Here is a 27195-nt window from a genome sequence, read left to right on the forward strand (position 1 = left end):
TGTTCCCAGTTCCAATGTGGATTCTAAGTGATATATTGACATTAATCGGGTGAGTAGGTGCTTCTCGTTGTGATTTGATTACTTGTGTTGAATTGAGAACAAAAAGGAACATGTAGGATCCTGCTTATTCCCAAAGGGAGGTACACATTCATTCACTCTTTCATTGCATCTGTTGTGCTAATTTGTCAAAATAACATACAGGGAACCGTACAAGACTGAGTTTGTTCTTCTCCTAAATCTCTTGCTTTAATGTCAACCCTCCCTCTGTTATTTAAACAATAATATTTCGGCGCTGCACCATTTTATGAATGAAAATGAAAATCAACAAATCTGTTCGCCCAATACTATTTTTGGAAAAGTCCCAAGTAACGGAAGGGGCCCCAATGGTAATGACACCAGCTGATCAGCTACCCAGATCATATGGTTAGATCCTCGAGCTCCACACCATTTGCCAGCAATACTTGCTCTCCACAATAATTGCCATCAGCTCAATGCTGGAGTCTCTGAGCATTCAATGATTCCGGTGAGCAAGTGCTCTCTCTTACCTAATGCTTCAAAGTCTTCACCTGCCATCACCTTTCTCACAAGCCACCTAACAAATAGCTGATTGTGATGGAGTGTTTCTGAAGACGACCAGAGTTGACAGTATTTTTTTTATTCTTTAGAGGCTTCAACCCAGCATACAATGAAGCAGGCTGCTGAATGGAATGACCTTGCTCTCGCCTCCATCACTGGCAACCTCTCAAACACCCCATCATTCATCCACTCCTGGAGCTCAGTAACCCAGAGTGAAGAATCCTGCTTTCGACACTATTAAAGTAGGCTTTGTAATCTTGAGTCTATTAACAGCAAGTCCTTATGAGCAATCCATAACAATATACACATATACAGTAGAGGGTACAGGTATGGAATGGACTGCAGTCTAGGTCTTCACACATCTCTGTCCATCTCCAGACTGACCCTGGCTCTTGGTTATGAAGCTTCTTATATCACTGCGTAGGCAGTACAGTGCTCCCATCCCACAGTAACCTTGTATGGACCAGACTCTACTACTACCACCCCCACCCCCCCACCCCCCGTTGCAATGTGGTGTTTCTGCTGAGCATTATGTTGTGTTTTGGGATTGTCTGCGGTGTCTCACTTATCAGGAGCTTGAGACTCGTATGTTTAAACATAAATTGCTTCTCGTTAATCTTTAACTATTTACAGATGCCAGATATCGTTGTGCATGGTGCTGTTTCTCCCATGCAGGATGCTTCCTGAGTGTTCTCTCTGAATCTATTACCATGTCACACTATACATCATACCATGGGTGTTGTAATTCTCCAGCCCCACATTAACCTTTGCTTTGGTGAGTGCCTTTTCACGGCAATGGCATCCCGGCACATAATACAACATCCCCCTTTCTTCTCAATAGAAAACTTTCCTCCCTTCCAACAGACTGTTCCAATGCAATTTTTACTTGCCTTTCCTTCTTTCCCACCTCAAGTCTCTGACTTCTTAAATTCAGGTGATCTTGAGTCTTGACAGTTCTTCCATATCTCGATCTGCCACAGGTAAAGGGATGGCAGTGGTACACTTTTCTTCTGGTATTTGGGTATCTCCATTTGATTTGCTTCTTGCTCTCCTTTTGAGTTGTGTTTCGCTCTGTTAACAACTTATCTGCTTTTTTTTGATACCCTGAGCTTATCCAAATCCTTCCATAGGAAATGTGGACTCTGTTCATTCCTAGAATGGACTCGAAGGTTCTTTTGCTGTGGTGTCTGCTGAGATCTTGCTGGAGGTGTCCATTTTGCAAAAGGAACTTTCATTCCCATTTATTTCACAACTTCAGCCAACTGTTTATTTACTGTTTTATTGGTGAATCGTTATGCTAGCTTATGAATCTTTCCATTCAGCTCAATGGTTCCCAGCATATCTGAGACATCTAGGCTGGAATTTTCTGACCACTCACACCAGTGGGATTTTTCCACCCTGCTGCAGTGAACCGAGAATTGGCTTGTTCCCAAAATCTCCATCTTCACTGCAGCGGGAGAGTGGAGTGAACGCGCGGTAAGATCACGCCCCCAGTGCTTCTTCTTCTTCTTCTAGGTCTTTGTACTTCAATGTAGCAATTTCTGATCCTATTTCTGTCTTCTCTTTCCCTGTCTGCAGCAGAACTTTGTCTGTGTTTTCATTCAGTTGATGCTGCAGCTCTGTAGCTTTTGTCTTCTCCTCGACGATGGAACACTGCTGAATCCTCTCTGACAACTGGTTCATCCATTCACTCAGAGTGAGGTTAAATTCACTTTGCTTCTCTTTGTAATTCTCCACTGGAATAAACTTTGCGCTGAGGGATTATTGTAGCAGGTGAAAGTCCTTCAATAGGTTCATCTTTCCTTTGTGAATCTCGCATACTTTATCTTGAGGTTTCCTGTAATTCAGTAGTCTCCTTCAGTTTCCTTCTGTCTTCATTTGATAGTCTTCATTTCTTCTTGTTGCTGAATGATTGTGCATCCCTTTTGCATTTGATCTTAAAGGACAATCAGCTGTTCTTTCAACTGTTTGTTTTCTTGTTGACCTCTTGCCGACTCACTCTGGGTTTCAGTGCATCACCTTGTTGGTTCAGCTTGAATCAAGTACTTCAAGTCTTCCAGCTCAACTCTTAAGCCAACATTTTCCTGTAGAAGAGCTTCATTTATTTTTTGCATGTTTTGCTCCTTTTGAGTGACCTCAGATTGCTTTCCTTCATTCACAGCTGCCTGTGTACTTTGCACTGCCATCTGCTGTTGCTGCATCAACATTTTCAAGAAACTTTATTTTTGAGCCTTTCGGCTGCTGGTCTTCCCTCTGCGCTAAACTCTTAGAAATCATAGAAATCATAGAAACCCTACAGTACAGAAAGAGGCCATTCAGCCCATCGAGTCTGCACCGACCACAATCCCACCCAGGCTCTACCCCCATATCCCTACATATTTTACCCACTAATCCCTCTAATCTATGCATCCCAGGACACTAAGGGGCAATTTTAACGTGGCCAATCAACCTAACCTCTTCAACTCATGCATTTCGTTGCACTGGCATGGTTGGCAACCATCTTGAGGTTTATTTGAAAATTGTGTCTCTTGTTCTGGCACCTTCTGTCTCCCTCACACTGGAGTCTTTCGTTGTCCTCCCTTCTGGGATCTCTTGTTGCCCTGTCTCTGGGGTCTTTTGATGCCCTCAATGCTTTATGGGAGTTTCCCTCTCTCTCTAGGGTCTGATCTTGACCTTGGTGCTTTATTGCTTTATTGGGAGTTGCCCTCTCTCCAGTAGAGGCAGCGGAGGGACTTCACTGGTGCATTCTGGGGGAAGTCAGACCAGGAACATCTACTAAGAAGTGGGAAGTGGAAGATCTGGTGTCAAGGAGCGGTAAGCCCGGAACACTACATTAGTGTTTCCCTCTCTCCCTCCTCCTCTAACCAAATAAAAGTGTAAGTTGATAAGGATTCAGGAACGGCACATTCCTGTAAGGATGAAGGATAAGTGTGGCAAGTTTTGGGAACCTTGGATAATGAGAGATATTGTGAACCTAGTCAAAGAGAAAAAGGAAGCATTTGTCAAAGCTTGGAGGCTGGGAACACACAAAGTCAGTGTGGAATACAAGGAAAGCAGAAAGAAACTTAAACAAGGATTAAGGAGGGCTAAAAGGGGTCACGAAAAAGCATTGGCCAGCAGGATTAAGGAAGATCCCAAGGCCTTTTATACATATATAAAGAGCAAGAGAGTAGCCAGGGAGAGGGTTGGCCCACTCAAGGACAAGGGTGGGAATCTATGCGTGGAGCCAGAGGAAATGGGCGAGGTATTAAATGAGTACTTTGCGTCAGTATTCACCAAAGAGAAGGACTTGGTGTATAATGAATCTGGGAAAGGGTGTCTAGCTAGTTTGAGTCATGTTGAGATCAAAAAGGAGGAGATATTGGGGTTCTTGAGAAACATTAAGGTAGACAAGCCTCCAGGGCCTGATGGGATGTACCCCAGAATACTGAGGGAGGCAAGGGAGGAAATTGCTGGGGCCTTGAGAGAAATCTTTGTATCCTCACTGGCTACAGGGGAGGTTCCAAAGGATTGGAGAATAGCCAATGTTGTTCCTTTGTTTAAGAAGGGTAGCAGGAATAATCCAGGTAATTACAGGCCGGTGAGCCTGACATCAGTGGTAGGGAAATTATTAGAGAGGATTCTTTGAGACAGGATTTATTCCCACTTGGAAATAAGTGAACGTATTAGTGAGAGGCAACATGGTTTTGTGAAGGGGAGATCGTGTCTTACTAACTTGATTGAGTTTTTCGAGGAAGTGATGAAGATGGTTGATGAGAGTAGGGCAGTGGATATTGTCTACATGGACTTCAGTAAGGTCTTTAACAAGGTCCCCCATGGCAGACTGGTGCAGAAGGTGAAGTTGCATGGGATCAGGGGTGAGCTGGCAAGGTGGATACAAAACTGGCTCAGTCATAAAAGACAGAGGGTAGCAGTGGAAGGGTGCATTTCTGAATGGAGGGCTGTGACAAGTGGCGTTCCTCAGAGATCAGTGCTGGGACCTTTGCTATTTGTAATATATATAAATGATTTGGAGGAAAATGTAACTGGTTTGATTAATAAGTTTGTGGACGACACAAAGGTTGGTGGAGTTCTGGATAGCAATGAGGACCATCAGAGGATACAGCAGGATATATTTCAGTTGGAGTCTTGGGCGGAGAGATGGCAGATGGAGTTTAATCCAGACAAATGTGAGGTAATGCATTTTGGAAAGCCTAATACAGATAGGAAATATACAGTAAATGACAGAACTCTTAAGAGTATCGATAGGCAGAGGGATCTGGTATACAGGTACACAGGTCACTGAAAGTGGCAATGCAGGTGGAGAAGGTATTCAAGAAGGCATACGTCATGCCTGCCTTCATCGGCCGGGGCATTGAGTTTAAAAATTGGCAAGTCATGTTGCAGCTTTATGGAACGTTAGTTAGGCTGCACTTGGAATATAGTGTTCAATTCTGGTCGCCACACTACCAGAAGGATGTGGAGGCTTTGGAGAAGGTACAGAAAAGATTTACCAGGATGTTGCCTGGTATGGAGGGCATTAGCTATGAGGAGAGGTTGGAGAAACTTGGTTTGTTCTCACTGGAATGACAGAGGTTGAGGGGCGACCTGATAAAGGTCTACAAGATTATGAGAGGCATGGACAGAGTGGATAGTCAGAAGCTTTTTCCCAGGGTGGAAGAATCAATTACTAGGGGGCACAGGTTTAAAGGAGGTGTACGAGGCAGGTTTTTTACACAGAGGGTGGTGGGTGCCTGGAACTCGCTGCCAGTGGAGGTAGTGGAAGCGGATACGATAGTGCGTTTTAAGGGGCATCTTGACAAATACATGAAGAGGATGGGAATAGAGAGATATGGTCCCCAGAAGGGTAGGGGGTTTTAGTTCAGTCGGGCAGCATGGTCAGTGCAGGCTTTGAGGGGCCAAAGGGCCTGTTCCTGTGCTGTAATTTTCTTTGTTCTTTGTTCTTTGTTGTAGGGACTTTTTTTGATCTCAGTGCTTTATTGGGAGTTGCCCTCTCTCTCGGGTCTGTTCTTGATCTCTGTGCTTTATTGGGAGTTGCCCTCTCTCTCAGGTCTGTTCTTGATCTCAGTGCTTTATTGGGAGTTGCCCTCTCTCTCAGGTCTGTTCTTGATCTCAGTGCTTTATTGGGAGTTGCCCTCTCTCTCGGGTCTGTTCTTGATCTCAGTGCTTTATTGGGAGTTGCCCTCTCTCTCTTGAATCTGTTCTTGATCTCAGTGCTTTATTGGGAGTTGCCCTCTCTCTTGAATCTGTTCCTGACCTCAGTGCTTTATTGGGAGTTGCTTTCGTTTGACAAGTTCCCTCATGGCAGGCTGGTGCAAAAGGTTAAATCTCACAGGATAAAAGGTGAGCTAGCTAGATGGGTGGAGAACTGGCTTAGCTATAGAAGACCGAGGGGAGCAGTGGAGGGGCCTTTTTCCGGTTGGAGGTCTGTGACTAGTGGTGTTCCGCAGGGCTCTGTACTGGGACCTCTGCTGTTTGTGATATATATAAATGATTTGGAGGAAGATGTAGCTGGTGTGATCAGTAAGTTTGCGGATGACACGAAGATTGCTGGAGTTGCGGATAGTGATGAACATTGTCAGAGAATACAGCAGGATATAGATAGGCTGGAACATTGGGCGGAAAAATGGCAGATGGAATTTAATCCAGATAAATGCGAAGTGATGCATTTCGGTAGATCTAATGTCAGGGGGAGCTATACAATAAATGGCAGAACCATGAGGAGTATAGACACACAGAGGGACCTGGGTGTACAAGTCCACAGATCCTTAAAGGTGGCAGCACAGGTGGAGAGGGTGGTCAAGAAGGCATATGGCATGCTTGCCTTTATTGGACGGGGCATAGAATATAAAAGTTGGCATATGATGTTGCAGCTGTATAGAACGATGGTTAGGCCACATTTGGAATACTGCATCCAGTTCTGGTCGCCACACTACCAGAAGGACGTGGAGGCTTTGGAGAGAGTACAGAGAAGGTTTACCAGGATGTTGCCTGGTATGGAGGGTCTTAGCTATGAGGAGAGATTGGGTAAACTGGGGTTGTTCTCCCTGGAAAGATGGAGGATGAGGGGCGACCTAATAGAGGTGTATAAAACTATGGAGGGCATAGATAGAGTGAACAGTGGGAAGCTTTTTCCCAGGTCGGAGATGACGAACACAAGAGGTCACGGGTTCAAGGTGAGCGGGGCAAGGTTCAACACAGATGTCAGGGGGACGTATTTTACACAGAGGGTGGTGGGAGCCTGGAATGCGCTGCCAAGGAAGGTGATTGAGGCGGACATGCTGGGATCGTTTAAGACGTATCTAGATAACCACATGAACAGACTGGGAATAGAGGGATACAAACGAAAAGTCTAGTGGGCACATGAGCGGCACAGGCTTGGAGGGCCAAAGGGCCTGTTCCTGTGCTGTATTGTTCTTTGTTCTTTGTTCTTTATTGGGAGTTGCTCTCTCTCTCTCGGGTCTGTTCTTGACCTCAGTGCTTTATTGTGAGTTGCCCTCTCTCTCAGATCTGTTCTTGACCTCAATGCTTTATTGTGAGTTGCTCTCTCTCTCTCGGGTCTGTTCTTGACCTCAGTGCTTTATTGTGAGTTGCCCTCTCTCTCAGATCTGTTCTTGACCTCAGTGCTTTATTGGGAGTTGCCCTCTCTCTCAGATCTGTTCTTGACCTCAGTGCTTTATTGGGAGTTGCCCTCTCTCTCAGATCTGTTCTTGGCCTCAGTGCTTTATTGGGAGTTGCCCTCTCTCTTTCTGAGGCCTCTTCTAATTTCCTGTCCTTGGCGGTTTTTTTCTCTTGTAGTTACAGTTTTGAATGTGATTGCTCCTTTCAGACTGTAGGTACAGTAACCGTTCCTTTTCCTCAGGCTGTCTGCATCTGTCAGTTTTCTTTGTTTAAATATGCTGGAATAAAGCTTCTACCTTCCTGGTTCTGGGCTCTTCTCTCTTTGGAGATTTTCCTCCCGGGGAATTTTCTTCATGTCTGTTGCTTCAGTTGGGCGTCTGTTTCAGTTCAGAAGCTGTTGAAAGTTTTCTTTTTCTTGGTCTCTTTGCATTCTTGTGAGGATAAGGATTTTTGATCTGGATGCTACCACCACGAAGAATCATGCTTCAGACACCATGAAGTAGGCCTTGTAGTCTTGAGTACATTAACCTCAGGTCTATATTAACAGTTCCCAACTATATATATAGTAGAGGGTACAGATATGAAGCTGACTCCATCTTTGGTCTCTACACATCTCTATCCATCTCTAGGCTGACCCTGACTTTGGGTCATGTGCCTTCTTACATCACTGTGTGTGCAGCACGGTACTTAGTCCCACATTAACTCTGTACATACTGGAATCTACTAATACACAGAGAAGCTCCCTTCAGAAGGTACAGACAGTGTAATTGAGGAATTGATGTGGCGAGACACAGAGCACAAGAAAACCATAGGTCGATGCCAGAGTGGAACTGTTCAATGTGACATCTCATCTGACCAATAGGAAGGTGAACTCAATGTCTGCCATGAAGGGAAGGGTGCCAGTAGAGCATCAGAGACACATAGAATCCTTACTGTGCAGAAGGAGGCAATTCGGCCCAGCGAGGCTGCACTGACAATAATCCCACCCAGGCCCCATCCCCGCAACCCCATGTACTTACCCTGCTAAGCCCCCTGATACTATATATTATGCTCCTGTAAATCCTCCCCAAGGCATGCAATGAATGTCTGGCATAGTGGTAGAGACAGTGAGAAGTCTCACAACACCAGGTTAAAGTCCAACAGGTTTATTTGGTAGCACAAGCCACTAACCTTTGGAGCGCTGCCCCTTCAGCAGGTGAGTGGGAGTTCTGTTCACAAACAGGGCAAATAAAGACACAAACTCAATTTACAAAATAATGGTTGGAATGCGAGTCTTTACAGTTAATCAAGTCTTAAAGGTACAGACAATGTGAGTGGAGAGAGGGCCAAGCACAGGTTAAAGAGATGTGTATTGTCACCAGCCAGGACAGCTAGTGAGATTTTGCAAGCCCAGGCAAGTCGTGGGGGTTACAGATAGTGTGACATGAACCCAAAATCCCGGTTGAGGCCGTCCTCATGTGTGTGGAACTTGGCTATCAGTCTCTGCTCAGCGACTCTCTCTGTCGTGTGTCGTGAAGGCCGCCTTGGAGAATGCCGGCATCTCCACATCATAGTGGTAGAGTCCATAATGGACACCAACGTGTGAGATGTTGTCACTTCCTTCAGATTGCAGTAGCATCTGTCCTTCTCCTGAGAGGTCTGGTCAAGTCGGTCAGCTCAATGTGGTGGCCCTGAATGCAAGACAGCAGGTCTTGGGGAAATGTCTCCAGAGGCCAACATTAATCAATTAGAAAGGCTACAGGTACCATTTCAGAAGGATTGAAGAAAATATTGTTAAATCTCTTACAGGATTTTATGGATCTTTTTGATTCTGTGGAGTCCATTCACCCAGTGACCACTGCTAACCTGAATCCTATTCCTTGTACCAGCGTAAAGCTGATGATGTCCCTTTAGAAGTTGCTTTCTCTTCATGGCAGCAATAAAAAGGAGCAAGCCACCATTTCCCCAAAGAAGCCTCCAGCTTTGTAGGACCAAGTCTTTACTGTATAATTCCCAGGACTTGGTGGATGGGGATTTTGTTCATTGGGAGAAAAACCATCTCTAGCTGAAGAGGTTCATCATAACTAATCGCAATAACTTATATCTCGGTCTCAAAACCTCAGTTGGGGCATGGAAGAAATATTAAGAAAAGGCTTAGTCAAGCCCATGTGGTTTCCAGGGCTATGAAGAGTTTTACAGCAGAAGTTTAAGTTTAGGTTTATTTATTAGTGTCACAAGTAGGCTTACATTAACACTGCAATGAAGTTACTGTGAAAATCCCCTAGTCGCCACACTACGGCGCCTGTTCGGCAACACTGAGGGACAATTTAGCATGGCCAATGCACCTAACTACCACGTCTTTCGGACTGTGTGAGGAAACCAGAATATCTGGAGGAAACACACGCAGACATGGGGAGAACGTGCAGACTCCATACAGATAGTGACCCAAGCCGGGAATCGAACCCGGGTCCCTGGCGTTGTGAGGCAGCAGTGCTAACCACCATGCCACAAAAAGAGGCCTGTTATGTCTGCGCTCGCCGTCAAGTACCTATCGATTTTAATTTCACCACTTGGTGCATAGCCTTGTATGCTATGATGCTTCAGTGTGTGCGGTAACAGAACAAAATAATGTTATTCAGAATTGTTTGATCTATCATTGGAATGTTGTAAGCATTCTTTTTGGTTTGATTTTCTTGGATGACAATGGGAACATCTGCAGAAATAAATGCAAGAATGATTTGCATTTATTTAGAACCTTTCAAGGTATTCAGACACCTCAAGGTGTGTTCTAGCATTGAAGTATTTTTGAAGTGTAGCCCCTGTTGTAACTTAGGAAATGCAGCAGCCACTTTGAACACACAAAGTCCCACAAACAACAATGAACTAGTGACCACATAATGTTTTTTAGCCGGGGTAGTGGAGGGGGAAATTAGCTGGGACTGAGAAGAATTCCCCTGTTCTGCTTTGAAATGGTGCCATGGGGTGTTGTACACCTACCAGAGGGAGTAGACACGACCTGCAACAACACCTGAACCCACAACCTTCAAACTCAGAGACAAGGGCGTTATCACTGAGCCACTTTTTGGGCGTTTTAAATGTGTAATGGTTGATGTGCATCCTTCTCCTACCCAGGAATATTAGGATCTCGGTCTGCGAATGCCTTGGGAACAACGTTGAGGTGGTGCAACCAGGGGTTTCAGTTGTACAGTTAAGGATGGAAATTGGCTGCAAATTCTTGAAGCAAACCTAATCAACCACATCAGAACAGGTGGATTTGAAACCAGGGAGGGATCAAGCCATGATCTGATTGAATGGTGGGGCAGGTTCGAAGGACTGAATTTACCTATAGAATCCATAGAATCCCTACAGTTAGAAGGAGGCCATTCAGCCCATCAGGTCTGTACCGACCACAATCCCACCCAGACCCTATTCCCGTAACCCTCATTTAACCTGCTAATCCCATGATACTAGCATGGCCAATCAACCTAACCCGCATATCTTTGTACGGTGGGAGGAAACTGGAGTACCCGGAGGGAACCCACGCAGACACGGGGAGAATGTGCAAACTCCACACAGTGACCCGAGGCCGGAATTGAAGCTGGGTCCCTGATGCTGTGAGGCAGCAGTGCTAACCACTGTGCCACCGTGCTGCTCATACTTCTACTCTTAATTCTACTTCTACTTCTGCTGTTAATTCCTATGCTCCTATGTCTCAGCACCAAATAATGTTCCGAAGTTGAGGATTAGGATCTGCTGACTTCCTGAGGTGTGAAGTTTTTATTTAGACCAGAGGGAGACTGAAGAGAGAAGAAAAATCTTTTGTTATGCTGAGACTTCCAAGTATTTTTTTATTATTATTATTCATTCACGGGATGTGGGCTTTGCACTGAAGCTTATCTGTGAAGGTGTGCCAAATGAGCCTGTGGCTCAGCTGTACAGCAGTTACTGCCACTGCACCTGCATCCTGCTCTTCACAGACTGGATATTCAGCGCTTGGCACGATCATTATCGGGTTCTCTTGTGTCCTCCAGGATACTTTGCACCAGTACTTCCCTGGTTGAAACAATCAACCAGATTTTGAGAGGAGGCTGTTACATGCAGCAAGACACCAACCTGTCTCCTGTTGCTCCTCTACCTCCAGCATATAGGTAGCGTAGACCATAAGACCATAAGATTTAGGAGCAGAATTAGCCCATGTGGCCCATCGAGTCTGCTCTGCCATTCAATCATGGCTCCTAAGTTTCTCAACCTCATCTTTATTTAAAGTTAATTTATAAGTCACAAGTAAGGCTTACACTGCAATGAAGTTACTGTGAAATTCCCCAAATCACTACATTCCAATGCCTGTTCGGGTCAATGCATCTAACCAGCACGTCTTTCAGACTGTGCGAGGAAACCAGAGCACCCAGAGGAAACCCATGCAGACACGGGGAGAACGTGCAAACTGGGAATCGAACCCGGGTCCCTGGCACTGTGAAGCAGCAGTGCTAACCACTATGCCACTGTACTGCCCTGCTTTTTCACCCAGAGGGTGGTGGAATCTGGAACTCTCTGCCTGAAAGATGGAAGAGGCGGTAACCCTCACAACATTTACAAAGCATTTAGGTGAGCACTCAAAACGCCATAGCCTACAAGGCTATGGACCAAATGCTGGAAAATGGGATTAGAATAGATAGGTGCTTGATGGCTGGCGCAGACAAGATGGGCTGAAGGGCCTCTTTTGGGTGCTGTAAAAGTCCTATGATTGTATTTTGCCAATGGTCTCCATGAACAAAGCATTATCCCTTTAACCAGACTTTTCTGCCTTGATGACCAGTCCTCCAAACCCCAGAGATCAAATTACAATGATACGCATGTTATTAAAAAATATTAATTCAATAAAGGAACTGGAATTTATAAACTTCCACATACATAAACAACACTTCAACATATCGAATACCATCAGATGATAGAGTTTATATGACCAGCCAGATTATAATCCCCCCTGAAGGAACACATTATTAGAGACCTCATCATTGCATAAATTAAGGTTAAATGGGTCAGGGTGGGAGGAACTCATTGGATAATTACTGGTGCACACATAAAGAGACCTCTCTGAGCTGATCCCATTCAGATGGAATTTCACATAGGTCCTGGGTCTCGAAGCTTCCCTTGGAAATTTCAGCCCCACAATTTGATTCATCCCATGGAAATCCCCATCATGACATTCTGCTCTGCGTGGAGGGATTTCCTTTACGGGTTGCTGCTGTGTACCCTTCGCTTCCTCACCTTGGTCGGTCGGGATGGTAGGTGTTGTGCCCATGTACCTCTCTGACACTGACAGACTGCAGAGGGAGGGTCCCCCAAGGGCCTGAGGCTCGGGTGGGCTTCAGCTGGGGGTAACGGGTTGACCTCAGGACTCTCCCCCAGGGAGGGGTGTCTCATGACTGGACTGCCCCATCTAGTCCTGAAAAACATGACGATCCCTCTTGGTATGGTGGTTTCAGGCAGTTCCCTGATCAAAATCTTCATTCTTGTCTGTGGACTGTGAGAACTTTAAAGTGGCCTGCTCAATTTACTCTCCATGCTCCCTGGACATGGGAGGCTTCCAAATCACAGCAGCACTCCATTCAACAGAAGTGATTCACCTTTCTCTCTCTCAGAAGTTGCATGTGTGAGAAGATCCTTTTGAAGTCCTCTGACTGACAGGAGGAGTCAGTCTCACTAGGGGGGCTTTCCTTCTCCATAGTTGCTCACTCAGCCCAATTCATTCAACACTGTATTTTTATTCAAATCTCTGAGCCTTCCTGGAAAGCTCAAAACCTTTGAAAACCTTTGAGACCCCTTTTAAACATTTGAAAACCTTTGAAATTTGTTGAAATCCTTTGAAAATCTTTGTTTTCATTCAATTTTTATGGTCCAGTGCCTTTAACTAGCTATTGATGGAGAGCTTAATAGTTTTACAAAGCATGCCTGAGGTTTTTTTTATTTTCCCTTCATGGTTGAATGCGTCTGAAGTACCTGCCATTGTTCCTAACCACAATATTTATAAACATCCTTGTTCTGGTTGACAGCTGAAGGCAGCTTCAAAGTACAAAGAACAAAGAAAATTACAGCACAGGAACAGGCCCTTCGACCCTCCAAGCCCGCACCGACCATGCTGCCCATCTGGACTAAAACCCCCTACTCTTCCAGGGACCATATCCCTCTATTCCCATCCTATTTACGTATTTGTCAAGATGCCCCTTAAAACTCACTATCGTATCCGCTTCCACTCCCTCCCCCCGCAGCGAGTCCCAGGCACCCACCACCCTCTGTGTAAAAAAACTTGCTTCGTACATCTCCTTTAAACCTTGCCCCTCGCACCTTAAACCTGTGCCCCCCTAGTAATTGACTCTTCCACCCTGGGAAAAAGCTTCTGCCGATCCACTCTGTCCATGCCCTTCAAAATCTTGTAGCGAAGTGCTTTCAGTTCCTCTTTTTTATGAACACTGCAGACACTACGGCCCTGATTTTACCAGCAGGCCAGAATGGCATTCTCCATTGGCCTCGGGCGCCATGTTACGATCCGTGTACGGACATGCCGGTAAAGTTCCGGCCTTTATCAGAGTTTTTGTCTGGTGGGGTCGGCCGGGACACCCTCATGGCTGCGGTGTGTGTGTGGGGGTTGCGGGGGGCGGGGGGGGGGGGGGGGGGGAGGTTGGGTGGGGGGGGGGGAGGAGGTGGGTGGGAGGAGGAGGGTGTCCCTCTCTGCTGAAGGGTTGGGGGTTCTCCCTGGTCAGCAACAGGGGGGAGGGGGATCTTTGCTACTGAGGGAGGGAAGGGGACCTGTCTCTGAATGGTGAGGTCGGGGTGGCCTTTTTAAAGAATGCCCAATCTCTGAAAAGGTTGGTTTGTCGATCTGGTGGGTGAATCCCACCTGACAGGCCTTGTTGACGCCAACAAGAAACACTCTGGTTTTCCTGCTGGCGGGGGTGGGGATGGAGGGGAAGGGGGGGTGGAATGTAGAATGCAATCGGGAGAATCGCGGCCCTGCTCCCCTCCTTAACCAGATCGATGTATGGAGTTTAACACAAGAGCTTCAATCAAAGGAAAATATTAAGGATAACATTTGAACGCAGGCGGTAACCCTCATTCTGATAAGCAAGGATCAGTGTTTCAGCTAAAGTGAGCGATTGCCATTTCTAGTAACGGATCTGCGCCTGAATTGCTTTCCCCAAGTTAGTGATCCCAAGATTTATTAAACGGTAAAAATGTAGAAAACAATTTTTTTGTAGGAGGACCTCCTCGAGATTTTTTTTAAAAAATGGTTAATTCTGTGTGTACAGTGCCGGTCTCCATGGCAACAGACTGCTCTGTGAAATATGGAGGGAAAACTAACGACAGCGCAGCTGGAATTAGTTTAAGACTGTTTACTTGAGGATCCAGGAGCAGCTGCCGTCCCCTGAGATCATATCACACATACATGCAATAAAAAAAAATATTTGTACAGCAAGGGGACAGAAATTTGTATGACTTTCACATACACAAAGATCACTTCCAGTTATCAAGTACAAGCAGAAGCCATAACTGCTACAAAAGTCTGACAGTAACCACTCTGCTGGAGCTCCCACAGGGTTGTCTGAATGATTGTACTATTACCAACCATTCGATTGTAAATACAGTTTTTCACCTTTCTACTGTTTTTTTTAGAGGAAAACCATTGGCTTTCATTTTGGGACTTGTGCGGGAAAGGAGCCATGATCCTGGACTAATAATCCCCTGGCCCAGATTCCTGATCTATCTGGAAACATGTGTTCAATTTGCCAGCACAGCACTTAAATTCAATTAAGCGTGGAATACAAAACTATCAGCAGTAATGGTGACCATGCGTGTCATAAAAATCCGTAAGGTTAACTAATGTCAGATAGGGAAATAAATCTGTCATCCTTACGCTGCCTGGTCTCTACACGACTCAAGGCCCAGACCAAATGGCTGCCTCTTAACTGCCCTCTGAAATGGCCTAACGAGACATTGAGAAAACAGCTTACCACCACCTTCTCAAATGCGATGGTGACATGTCAGCTGTGACCTTTCTCTTATAACTTCACCTTTTTTTACTGTTGCTGAGCGAATGCAGACATCGGCTGGAATTTTACCGCCTCGCCCGTCCCGGAATCGGGGCGGGCGAGGCTGGCAGAACGGAATTCTCCGTTGGCCTCAGGCGGAATTTTACGAGCCTCGCCCAAGCGAGGTCATAAAATCCCGCCTATCCACTCTCTCCCTTTCCTGCAATGGCGGGCTGCAGCTTCTTCCATTCTGGACGGCCTCTTATTGGCCCTCCAGTTTGGAGAGCCCACCCACCATCCTTAATCAGTCGGCGAATGGGCCCTCTGGCCACAGATTGGTCAATTCAGGCCAAAGAAATCTACGTAGCAGGACTATTCTCGACACATTGCTAGTCCAGGTTCTACTTTTGACCCTGAGGTCAGTGAACTGGCCAAAAACGCAAAGTCCTGAATGGAGTTCCAGAAGGGAACACTGTGTAAGTACAAACGGCTGGTTAAATACAAAGAACAATGAACAGTACAGCACAGGAACAGGCCCTTCAGCCCATCAAGCCTGCATCGACACGTGATGCCTTTCTAAACTAAACACTTTTGCCTCTATGTGGTCCGTATCCCTCTATTCCCTGCCTATTCATATATCTGCTTCTACCACCTCCTCTGACAGCACATTCTGGGCTTGCCACCCTTTGTGTCAAAAACCTTGTCTCTCACATCTCCTTTAAACTTTCCCCCTTTTATCTTAAACCTATGTCCTCCAGTGATTCAGATGTCAGCCTGGGGTGGCACGGTGGCACAGTGGTTAGCACTGCTGCCTCACAGCACCAGGAACCTGGGTTCGATTCCTGGCTTGGGTCACTGTCTGTGTGGAGTGTGTCTGTGTGGAGTTTGCACATTCTTCCCTTGTCTACCTGGGTTTCCTCCGGGTGCTCCGGTTTCCTCCCACAGTTCAAAGATGTGCGGGTTCGGTTGATTGGCCATGATAAATTGCCCCTTAGTGTCAGGGGAACCAGCAGGGTAAATACATGGAGTTATGGGGATAGGGCCTGGGTGGGATTGTGGTCGGTACAGGCTCGATGGGCCAAATGGCTTCCTTCTGCACTGTAGGGATTCTATGATTCTATGAAAAGGCTCCGACTGTCCATTCTATCCCCACTCCCCATTTACATTTACACTTTACACAGTCTGTCACTAACAAGCAAACGTAGAACAAATGAGAGATTGAAAACTGGTCCTTCTTCAGAAGGAAATTCTACATAATAAGAACATAATTGGGTTTACACTCTGCTAAATTAATGGTTTTCGGAATGGGATAAGAATCCATTAAACCTTAATCAGCTGTAATTAATGTCAGTAATTTCTAGCATATGTTGCTTGTTTGATCGTGTTGCTTGCTCGTATAGGAAAGAATAATTCTTTCATAGCTGAATCGTTTAGGCAAATAGCGTGCACAATCGTGTAGTTTGCAGGAATGGGGAGCTGAACATTATTGTTAGGTGTACCTGACTGGTTGCCTTTAGTTTGGAGTTTCCAGTCTATCATAGTTTCATCCATAGGATTATCATTCCCCTGTGGATATTAAACACACTAATCGTGACTTTTAGAAACCACCAGCTTATCCTCAAGCTGTCAGAACGAACTGCGGCTGATTTGATGAGTTTGAACATTTTGGATTTAAGTCTTACTCCAGAGAATTGATCCCAAAGATCCACACTGGCACTCAGTGCAGTATTGAGAGAGTGCTGCACTTTTGGAGGCGCTATCTTTCAGTTGAGATATTAAACTGAAACCTTATTTGTTCTCTCAGGTGGAGGTGAAAGTTAAGTTTAATTATTAGTCACAAGTAAGGCTTACATTAACACTGCAATGAAGTTACTGTGAAAATCCCCTTGTCGCCAAAGTCCGGCGCCTGGTCAATGCACCTAACCAGCACGCCCTTCAGACTGTGGGAGGAAACCGGAGCACCCGGAGGAAACCCACGTGGACACGGGGAGAATGTGCAAACTCCACACAGCCAGTGATCCAAGCCGGGAATCGAACCCAGGTCCCTGGCGCTGTGTGGCAGCAGTGCTAACCACTGTGCCACCGTTGCTGCCCATGAAAGATACCATCGCTGGAATTCTACCGCCTTGCCCGCCCCAGAATCAGGGCGGGCGAGGCTCCCAGAACAGCATCCTCCGTTAGCCTCGGGCGGAGTCTTACGAGCCTTGGGTGGGCGAGGCGATAAAATTCCGTCGCATGTCTCTATCTCGAAGAGCAGGGGAGTTATATCTGATGGCTTGGTCAATATATATCCCTCAGTTAACATGGCTAAAACCAATCATATGGCTGTCTGTAGGAACTTGTGGTAATTGGCCAGCCCATTTCCTGGTAACAACACTTCAAAAGCGGTTAATTGGATCTGAAATCTTGTGGTTCTGAAAGGCATAGGTTTTTCTTTCAGTTCTACTCCAAGTTTGTACAAGTGGGAGATAAATTGGTTCTACATGCCTTCCATTGCACTTTCCAGATGTACGATGGGAACTGGAAGCCTCTGGTTGCACCTACTTACTGATCTGATTGGTTTATTTTGATTGCCGGCCTCCAATCCCCAAGGAAAAGGCTGCTGTTCCTGACATCCTGAATATCTGACATGTCAATCGAAAATCTGCTGTCAGTTTAAAAAGCTAATGGATGACTGTGTTTATACAAGAAAGTTAATTGGTGAGAGGGCTTGTGCCGTGGGTACTGACTCTCTTTATATCTCCAAGAGGGTGTCCAGACATTGCCAAGAAAGAGTGTTCTTGCAGTCAGCATTGCAGTGAAGCAGTCTGGGAAGAGTGTTCTCGCAGTCAGCATTGCAGTGAAGCAGTCTGGGAAGAGTGTCCTTGCAGTCAGCATTGCAGTGAAGCAGTCTGGGAAGAGTGCCATCGCAGTCAGCATTGCAGTGAAGCAGTCTGGGAAGAGTGTCCTTGCAGTCAGCATTGCAGTGAAGCAGTCTGGGAAGAGTGTCCTTGCAGTCAGCATTGCAGTGAAGCAGTCTGGGAAGAGTGTCCTTGCAGTCAGCATTGCAGTGAAGCAGTCTGGGAAGAGTGTCCTCACAGTCAGCATTGCAGTGAAGCAGTCTGGGAAGAGTGTCCTCACAGTCAGCATTGCAGTGAAGCAGTCTGGGAAGAGTGTCCTTGCAGTCAGCATTGCAGTGAAGCAGTCTGGGAAGAGTGTCCTCACAGTCAGCATTGCAGTGAAGCAGTCTGGGAAGAGTGTTCTCGCAGTCAGCATCGCAGTGAAGCAGTCTGGGAAGAGTGTCCTCGCAGTCAGCATCGCAGTGAAGCAGTCTGGGAAGAGTGTTCTCGCAGTCAGCATTGCAGTGAAGCAGTTTGGGAAGAGTGTCCTCGCAGTCAGCATCGCAGTGAAGCAGTCTGGGAACAGTGTTCTCACAGTCAGCATTGCAGTGAAGCAGTTTGGGAAGAGTGTTCTCGCAGTCAGCATTGCAGTGAAGCAGTCTGGGAAGAGTGTTCTCGCAGTCAGCATCGCAGTGAAGCAAAGAACAAGAACAAAGAACAGTACAGCACAGGAAACAGGCCCTTCGGCCCTCCAAGCCTGCGCCGCTCCTTGGTCCAACTAGACCAATCGTTTGTATCCCTCCATTCCCAGGCTGCTCATGTGACTATCCAGGTAAGTCTTAAGTATAGACAGTAGCTTTAGGGAGATAGTTACACCTAAGCAGCAGAGCACAGGAAATTGGGTTACTGTAAGGAGAGGAAATGGCAGTGTGAAAGGACAGGCAGAGCAGGGTTCCCCTGTGGACATACCCCTCCACAACAGGTATACTAAATTGGATACTGTTGTGGGAGATGCTTTACCTGGGACAAGCTGCGACAGCCGGAACTCTGATACTGAGTCTGGTTCTACAGCGCAAAAGGGTGGGAAGAGTGTCCTCGTAGTCAGCATTGCAGTGAAGCAGTCTGGGAAGAGTGTCCTTGCAGTCAGCATTGCACTGAAGGAGTCTGGGAAGAGTGTCCTCGTAGTCAGCATTGCAGTGAAGCAGTCTGGGAAGAGTGTCCTTGCAGTCAGCATTGCAGTGAAGCAGTCTGGGAAGAGTGTCCTTGCAGTCAGCATTGCGCTGAAGGAGTCTGGGAAGAGTGTCCTCACAGTCAGCATTGCAGTGAAGCAGTCTGGGAAGGGTGTCCTTGCAGTCAGCATTGCAGTGAAGCAGTCTGGGAAGAGTGTCCTCGTAGTCAGCATTGCAGTGAAGCAGTCTGGGAAGAGTGTTCTCGCAGTTAGCATTGCAGTGAAGCAGTCTGGGAAGAGTGTCCTTGCAGTCAGCATTGCAGTGAAGCAGTCTGGGAAGAGTGTTCTCGCAGTCAACATTGCAGTGAAGCAGTCTGGGAAGAGTGTCCTTGCAGTCAGCATTGCAGTGAAGCAGTCTGGGAAGAGTGTTCTCGCAGTCAACATTGCAGTGAAGGAGTCTGGGAAGAGTGTCCTCGTAGTCAGCATTGCAGTGAAGCAGTCTGGGAAGAGTGTTCTCGCAGTCAGCATTGCAGTGAAGCAGTCTGGGAAGAGTGTCCTCGTAGTCAGCATTGCAGTGAAGCAGTCTGGGAAGAGTGTTCTCGCAGTCAACATTGCAGTGAAGCAGTCTGGGAAGAGAGTTCCTTACAGTTAATTTTGTTGAAAAAAATCAAACAGTGATGTGACAGGAAAAACCGTGAGAGTACAGTGAGAAATCTGAGTGTGAGTTTGGAATTTGGAGCTCCTGAGGTGACGCCAGGATTCAAAAATGACGTGGGCCAAGTGGAAGTAGCTGATTGAGTGAGTATGGTCGGGTAAATGTTTATTACTTTTATTGCTTCCAGTTTTTGAGGTCTTTATTTTGTGGTCTATAGTTTGTAAGGGCTATATTCAGTGGTAATAGCACCAGCAAGGAGGGCCCCAGGGCAATTGATATTATTTGATTTTAAATATCTTCCATATGGTTTAATTTACAGAGGTAAGTCATGACAGGAGAGCTCAAAGCTGCAGTGTGCTCCTCCTGTTCTATGTGGGAAACCTAGAAATTTACAGTGCTGGCATCAGCATATCTGCAGGGAGTGTCTCCAGCTGCAACTCCTGGAAGCCCAGATTTCAGAGTTGTAGATGTGGCTGGGGATGCTGTGCAGCATCAGCGAGGCAGAGAGAATCGTCGATAGCACATATAGAGACATGATCACACTGCAGCCTCAGACTCCACAGGCAGGAAAGGGATGGGTGACCACCAGGCAGAGCAAGAGGACCAGGCAAGCAATGCAGGAATCTCCTGTGGCCATTCCTCTGCAAAACAGATATACTGCTTTGGATACTGTTGAGGGGAATGAAAAAGCAGTGACAGCCAAATTCATTGCACCACTGTTGGCTTTGCTGCATGAGAGAGAGGTTAAAAAGTGAAGGAATGCAATAGTTATAGAGGATTCAATTGTAAGGGGAATAGATTGGCATTTGTTTGGCTACAACTGAGACTCCAGGATGGTATGTTGTCTCCTGGCGCTAGGGTCAAGGATGTGGCTACAGGACATTCTTGGGGGGCGGGGGAGAAAAGCCAGAGGTCGTTGTATACACTGGTACAAACAATGTGCTAAAAACCAAGATGATTTGATCTCACTTTTTCTTGTCAAATGTACTGGGATACAATGAAAAGTACTGCTTCTTGAGTGCTGTACAGGCAAAACATACTATTCATAGAGTACATAGGGGGAGAAGGAAAGGGGAGGGTGCAGAATAGAGTGTTGCAGTCAGAGCTAGGATGCAGAGAAAGATCAACTTTAAATGAGGTAGGTCCATTCAAAAGTCTGATGGCAGCAGGGAAGAAGCTGTTCTTGAGTCGGTTGGTACGTGACCTCAGACTTTTGTATCAGCATTACTAAAAGCGATTAACTGGGTTTTAGTGACAATTAATGATGATTTTGGTGGGAGAGTAGCTTTATTTTCTTGATTTATTGGATGAATTTTTAATTCCACTGGCTGTCATGATGGGATTTGAACCCATGAGTCCAGAGCAATAGCCCGGGCCTCTGGAATCCAAAGACATGACCATTATACCAGTGTCCAGACCAGCTTCTCTTCCACTGCCCATCATTGCCATCTGTGAGGAAGCAAAGCTGACGTACAGCATTCCAAGATGCCAAGGCAGTGAAACGGGAATACAGGCTAAAGGGGGTTGTAAAGGGAAAATGTAATATGGATATCAGGAATTAGTACTTATAAACTGATTAACAAAAGAAAAAAAAAGAAACAATTGGGGAAATGCCATGCTTTTACATTTCAGTATCAAAAGATTTCCAGCTGATTATTGGATTACTCAATCCCCGAGGGGAATGAAAGACTGGCACAAAGATCGCTAGAACTTGACCCCATCCCAGTCTCTCACCCTCCTCACCTCCTGTCCCATCAGCCAGGAATGTATTGAGGTCAGACAGAAAATGATGAAAATAGTTCTCAGTTAGAGGAGACTTTTTTTTAGAACGAATGCCCTTCGCCAAACTCTGAAGAACAGTGTTAAACAGCATATTTGAATATGTGTTCAGTAGTTCGGGCTGACCTATTTATATGAACAAACTGTTTTCTCTTCCATTCCAGCTACAATACTTGCTGCTGAATCCTTTCTCCAAGCATTTGACCACCTCCAGAATTGACTATTCCAATACTCTCCTGGCCAATCTGCAATCCCACACCCTTCACCCATCCACAGTTCTGCTGTGTATATCGTAACTGTCCCCTCATCCATCTTCTGGCTAACTGACATTGGCTCCAAAGTCTACAACATCTCCAATTCAAAATTCTCCTCACTGTGTTCAAATTCTTTGTTGCCCCTCCCCACCCAGTCTCAGTAACCTCTCCACCCAACGTCAGTAATCTCTCCTCTACAAACCCTGTCCCTTGCACTGCACCCATTTCCTTTCCCACACCATTTGCGACTGCGCCTTCAACAATCTAGACCACAAGATGAAATATCCTTCCTAAACCTTCCTAGGGGAGTGCGGTGCCACAGTGGTTAGCACTGCTGCCTCACAGCGCCAGGAACCTGGGCTTGATTCCCGGCTTGGGTCACTTCCTGTGCAGAGCCTGCACGTTCCCCCTGTGTCTGCGTGTGTTTCCTCCGGGTGCTCTGGTTTCGTCCCACAGTCTGAAAGATGTGCTGGTTAGGTGCATTGGCCGTGCTAAATTCTCCCTCCATGTACCCGAACAGGCACTGGAATGTGGCAACTAGGGTTTTTTCTCAGTAACTTCATTACAGTGTTAATGTAAGTCTACTTGTGATGCTAATAAATAAATGTCTCTTCTCTTTTAAGACCTTCCTTTGGACAAATTTCCACTTCTCCCTTGTGACATCTCCTCCTTTTGCTTGGTGCCAATTTGTGGCTGGAATGTTTTGTTATTTTAAAGGCACCAAAGAAATGCAAGTTGTTTTAGCATTCATATGATATTCATCTGTCTGCTGTGTGAACAGACATTAACCTGTTTGCAATTAAGGATGTCCTATTCATCTGCTATGTCCAGGCTCACACATTTTCTTTAACCTCTTGAGTAAAGATGCTGCAAATCGTAGGTAGCGCTCTTGCCTCTGGGGTCGAGTTCCACTCCAGAGGTATGTCCATAAAAATCCAGACTGACATCCAGTCACCATGGAGGGAGTGCCGCACTAGCAGAGGAGAGTGTTTCAGAAGACACATTTAAACTGAGACCCTGTTTTCGCTCTCTCAGGTGGTCGTCAATGATCTCAAAGGTGGTCATTAAAATTCTCATGGCACTATTAAGAATAAGAGCAGTGGGGTTATCCCTGGCCTGGAACTTTCCGGCTGTTCATGTGGACGGGATCTTTTGGTCCCGCCAATAGCGTATCCCTGCCGGGTGTTTCCCGGTCACGTGGGATGGAGTCAATGGTAAATTCCATTGACGGTGTTGGGCCCAGAAGATACCACCATTGACAAATGGTGTGTCACCTTCTGCCATGAGAAATACACCCCGGGGTGGCCAGAGGATCCCACCCCGGGTGTCCTGGCCAATTATTTATTCTTCAGCCAGTGCCGTTAAAAAAAGATTATCTGTCCATTTATCCCCTTGCTGTTTGTGGGAGCACATTGTGCCCAACTTGGCTGTGACATTTTCTGCATTGCAACAGTGACTGCACTCCAGAAAACTATTAATTTGCTGCAAGGCACTTTGGAACGGTCTGGGGATTTGAACATTTCCAGAGGGATGCAAGACTTTATAGTTCTTTTGTTCTTACACTCTTACCATTCAAACCTGACATACTTCCTATTCACAGAGCCCATTTCCAATGTGTTCCCGTGCAATAATTTGTTACCTTTGTTCTTCCGAGAATTTGAAGAATATAGTTGCACTTGATGCATTTTAAGACCTTCATTGAAAACGTTGCACTGCCAGTTTTACTCCTTTCCACCCCAGGGTGTGTATTATTTTGTTAAATTCAACTAACCACAAACTGCTTAAAACACACTTAACTTTATTTGGAATAATTGACAGAATAGAAACAAGAAAGACTGGCATTTATATCGTGCCGTTCACAACCACCAGACATCTCAAATCACCTGCCAGCCAATGAAGTATTTTTTTGGACGTGTAGTCACTTTATAACTTCATAAATGTGGGCCGGAATTTTCCAACCATTCACGCCCCCCCCCCCACTGCCGCTGCTAGCGAGGACGGAGAATTTGGTGCTCAGCCAAACTCCCGTTCACTGCAGCGGGACCAGAGAATCCCGCTCGTGCGAACGGCCGGAGAATCCTGAGACATCAAGAGGTGCTGTGAACGTTATTTTAAAATATGTCGTGTAAAGCAAGTGAGGAAACTGCACAAGTTTCAAAACGGTGAGGAAGGATCTCGATCATTTTCAGAATAAAAGGTGGCACTGCCGCCTCACAGCGCCAGGGACCCGGGTTTGATTCCCAGCTTCGGTCACTTTCTGTGTGGAGTTGGCACGTTCTCCCCATGTCTGCGTGGGTTTCCTCCGGGTGCTCCGGTTTCCTCCCACAGTCTGAAAGACGTGCTGGTTAGGTGCATTGGCCGTGCTAAATTCTCCCTCAGTGTACCCGAACAGGCGCCAGGCTATGGTGACGAGGGGAATTTCACAGTAACTTAATTGCAGTGTTAATGTAAGCCTTACTTGTGACTAATAAATAAGCTTTAACTTTACTTTTACTCAGGAAAGGCTGTTGGAAAATATATCAAAACGGTGCACACTGTGGCAGTGACTCCTGTAGCAGAAGAGTTGGGACCATCATTCCTTGGTGTGTCTGCATCCTAACCTCTTGCGATGAGGTGATGATGATGTGTTGGGCATGCATTGAACTCAAGAGGGTAGCAGCTCTTAAAGCTGTCAGTGAGAGAATGATTGAACAAGAATCTTCCCATTCACCAGTCAGGCACTGGAGCTCCTATTTTCAGGAGTGGGTCATTCAACGGTAAGAAGTACCACCAGAGCAATGGAGATGATCAGAGTGCAGAGGTGGCCTGGGCAGCTGGGGAGGAAAATACTAATTAAACAAGAAAACATGATAAAAATTTTAATGAGTTGTTTTGTGAAACTTCCTTATTGCACTTCAATCAACACTTGGTCCATCATCACACAGCGAGAGTGCCGGGAGCTTTTCCATACTCTGCTCTTTCAGAGCCTTCTCATTTTCTTTCCTTTTACTGTGCTAGACTCTCACAGCACAGTCCTGCCCATTTGGGTCAATGAGTCAGAAAAGTATCAAGCACCAGGTGCTATGCTCGAGGAACACTGCGAGTTGTCAAAATGGAAAGGGTTGGGGGCAAGAATGTGGTTGGAGTGGGAGATTGGGTAGTTCATAGAATCTCTACAATACAGGAGCAGGCCATTTGGCCCATCGAGCCTGCACATATAACAATCCCACCCAGACCCAATCCTCGTACCCGCCTGATAATCTCCCTGACACTAAGGGGCAATTTAGCTTGGCCTGTCATCTTAACATGCGTATTTTTGAGTGTGGGAGGAAACCATGGGGGGAAGGGGGGATCAGGATATTGGATTCGATGATCGAAATGAATGGTGGAGCAGGCTCAAAGGGCCAAATGGCCTATTCCAGCTTCTTGTTTCTATGTTCCACCGGAGCACCCAGAGGAAACACACACAGACACGGGGAGAATGTGCAAACTCCACACAGGCAGTGACCCGAGGCTGGAATCGAATCCGGGTCCCTGGTACTGTGAGGCAGCAGTGCTCACCACTCTGCCACCGTGCCACCCAAGTTGAGAGGAGTAGATAGTTAAATTTGGTACAAAATGCATCCCAGGCTCCAAGGCTAGAGATGCAATGAACTACATGTGAAAGCTGTGGAGAAAGATGAGAGGATGAACTGAAAGTTTAACCAACAGCATAGGGAAAATGGATTCATGTTTTGCAAATTGACTTTCAGCAGCAGGAAGCAGGTTGAGAAGTCAATGCAGGAGCAACCAGATTAATGAGATAGTTGGGTGGTGAGAGTAAAAGACACTAAACCTTCTGGGTATCGGCTATGTGCTTTAGGTGGAAGTCAAACAGATGCTGATTGTTAGGTCAGCTATGCTGGGTTTCAGCTTCAGAGATCTCTAAAAATGAATTGTTAGGAACATGGGAATTAGGAACAGGAATAGGTAATTCAGCCCTTTGAACCTGCTCCGCCATTTAACACAATCATGGCTGATCTTACCCTGGTCTGAACTCCACTTTCCCGCCTGCTCCCCATCGCCATTTATCCCACTTTTCATCAGAAACATATCTACCTCTTTCTTGAATCTGTTGATTGATTCTTCCTCCACCGCACTCTGGGGCAGTGAGTTCCACTGATGCACAACCCTCTGACACCAACTAGTTTCCCCTCATCTTAGTTTTGAACCACGGTGGCTCAGTGGTTAGCACTGCTGCCTCACAGTGCCAGGGACCCGGGTTTGATTCCCGGCTTGGGCCACTGTCTGTGTGGAGTCTGCACGTTCTCCCCATGTCTGCGTGGGTTTCCTCCGGGTGCTCCAATTTCCTCCTACAGTCTAAAAGACGTGCTGGTTCAGTGTATTGGCCATGTTAAATTCTCCCTCAGTGTACTCGAACAGGTGCTGGAGTTTATTCATAAAGTTTATTTATTAGTCACAAATGGCCTTACATTCACACTGCAATGAAGGTAGTGTGAAAACCCCCTAGTCGCCACACTCCGGCACCTGTTCGGGTACACTGAGGGAGAATTTAGCATGGCCAATGCACCTAACCAGCACGTCTTTCGGACTGTGGGAGGAAACTGGAGCACCCGGAGGAAACCCACGCAGACACAGAGAGAACGTGCAAACTCTACACAGCCAGTGACCCAAGCCGGGAATCGAACCCGTGTCCCTGGTGCTGTGAGGCAGCAGTGCTGACCACTGTGCCACTGTGCCGCCTAGGCACAGGGTGGTGACAAGAGGATTTTCACAGTAGCTTCATTACAGTGTTAATGTAAGCCTACTTGTGACTAAAAAATAAATGAACGTGCCTCCTCTCACTGTATAGGTGGAATTTTACGACCTCGCTCGGGTGAGGCTCGTAAAATCCCACCCGAGGCCAATGGAGAATTCCGTTCTGTGAGCCTCGCCCTCCCCGATTCCCGGCTAGGTAAGGCGGTAAAATTCCAGCCTATGGCTGCTTGTTCTAGACTGTCCCACAAGGTGGAACATCTGTTCAACATCCACCTTATCAATCCCCTTCAGCGTTGTATATATACCCTGATCCGATCACCCCCCTCCCCCCCTCATTATACTGAAACCCAGTTGAGTACAATGTTCTTGTGGTTGAGGCTAAAACCTGGGGAATTTCGATACTGAACAGGAAGTGGGAGCAGCAGAAGGACATCCTTTGCCACATACCCTGTTTTGCTCACTGCCTCTGGCCCAGTTGTAATGACTCTCAGCAATACAGACAGCCTCTTCTATGCAGCAGCAGAGAGGGGTTTCTGGTTTGGGATCACAAAAGAAGAAAGAAGATGCATTTAAAGTATGT

At 46.4% G+C, this 27195-nt stretch overlaps 1 protein-coding gene across 1 annotated transcript in view; it reads left to right on the plus strand.

Moving 5' to 3' along the window:
* The first annotated feature begins 805 nt into the window (after nucleotides 1–805).
* The window catches only part of eda2r (ectodysplasin A2 receptor), a 239797-nt gene continuing 213407 nt past the window's right edge, over nucleotides 806–27195 (plus strand). The window contains exon 1 of the mRNA XM_078211864.1: nucleotides 806–818. The gene's annotated coding sequence lies outside the window, so the exon portion shown is untranslated. The remainder of the gene's footprint in view (nucleotides 819–27195) is intronic.

This window comes from Mustelus asterias, chromosome 4, assembly GCF_964213995.1.
Source record: "Mustelus asterias chromosome 4, sMusAst1.hap1.1, whole genome shotgun sequence".
Lineage (NCBI taxonomy): Eukaryota > Metazoa > Chordata > Chondrichthyes > Carcharhiniformes > Triakidae > Mustelus > Mustelus asterias.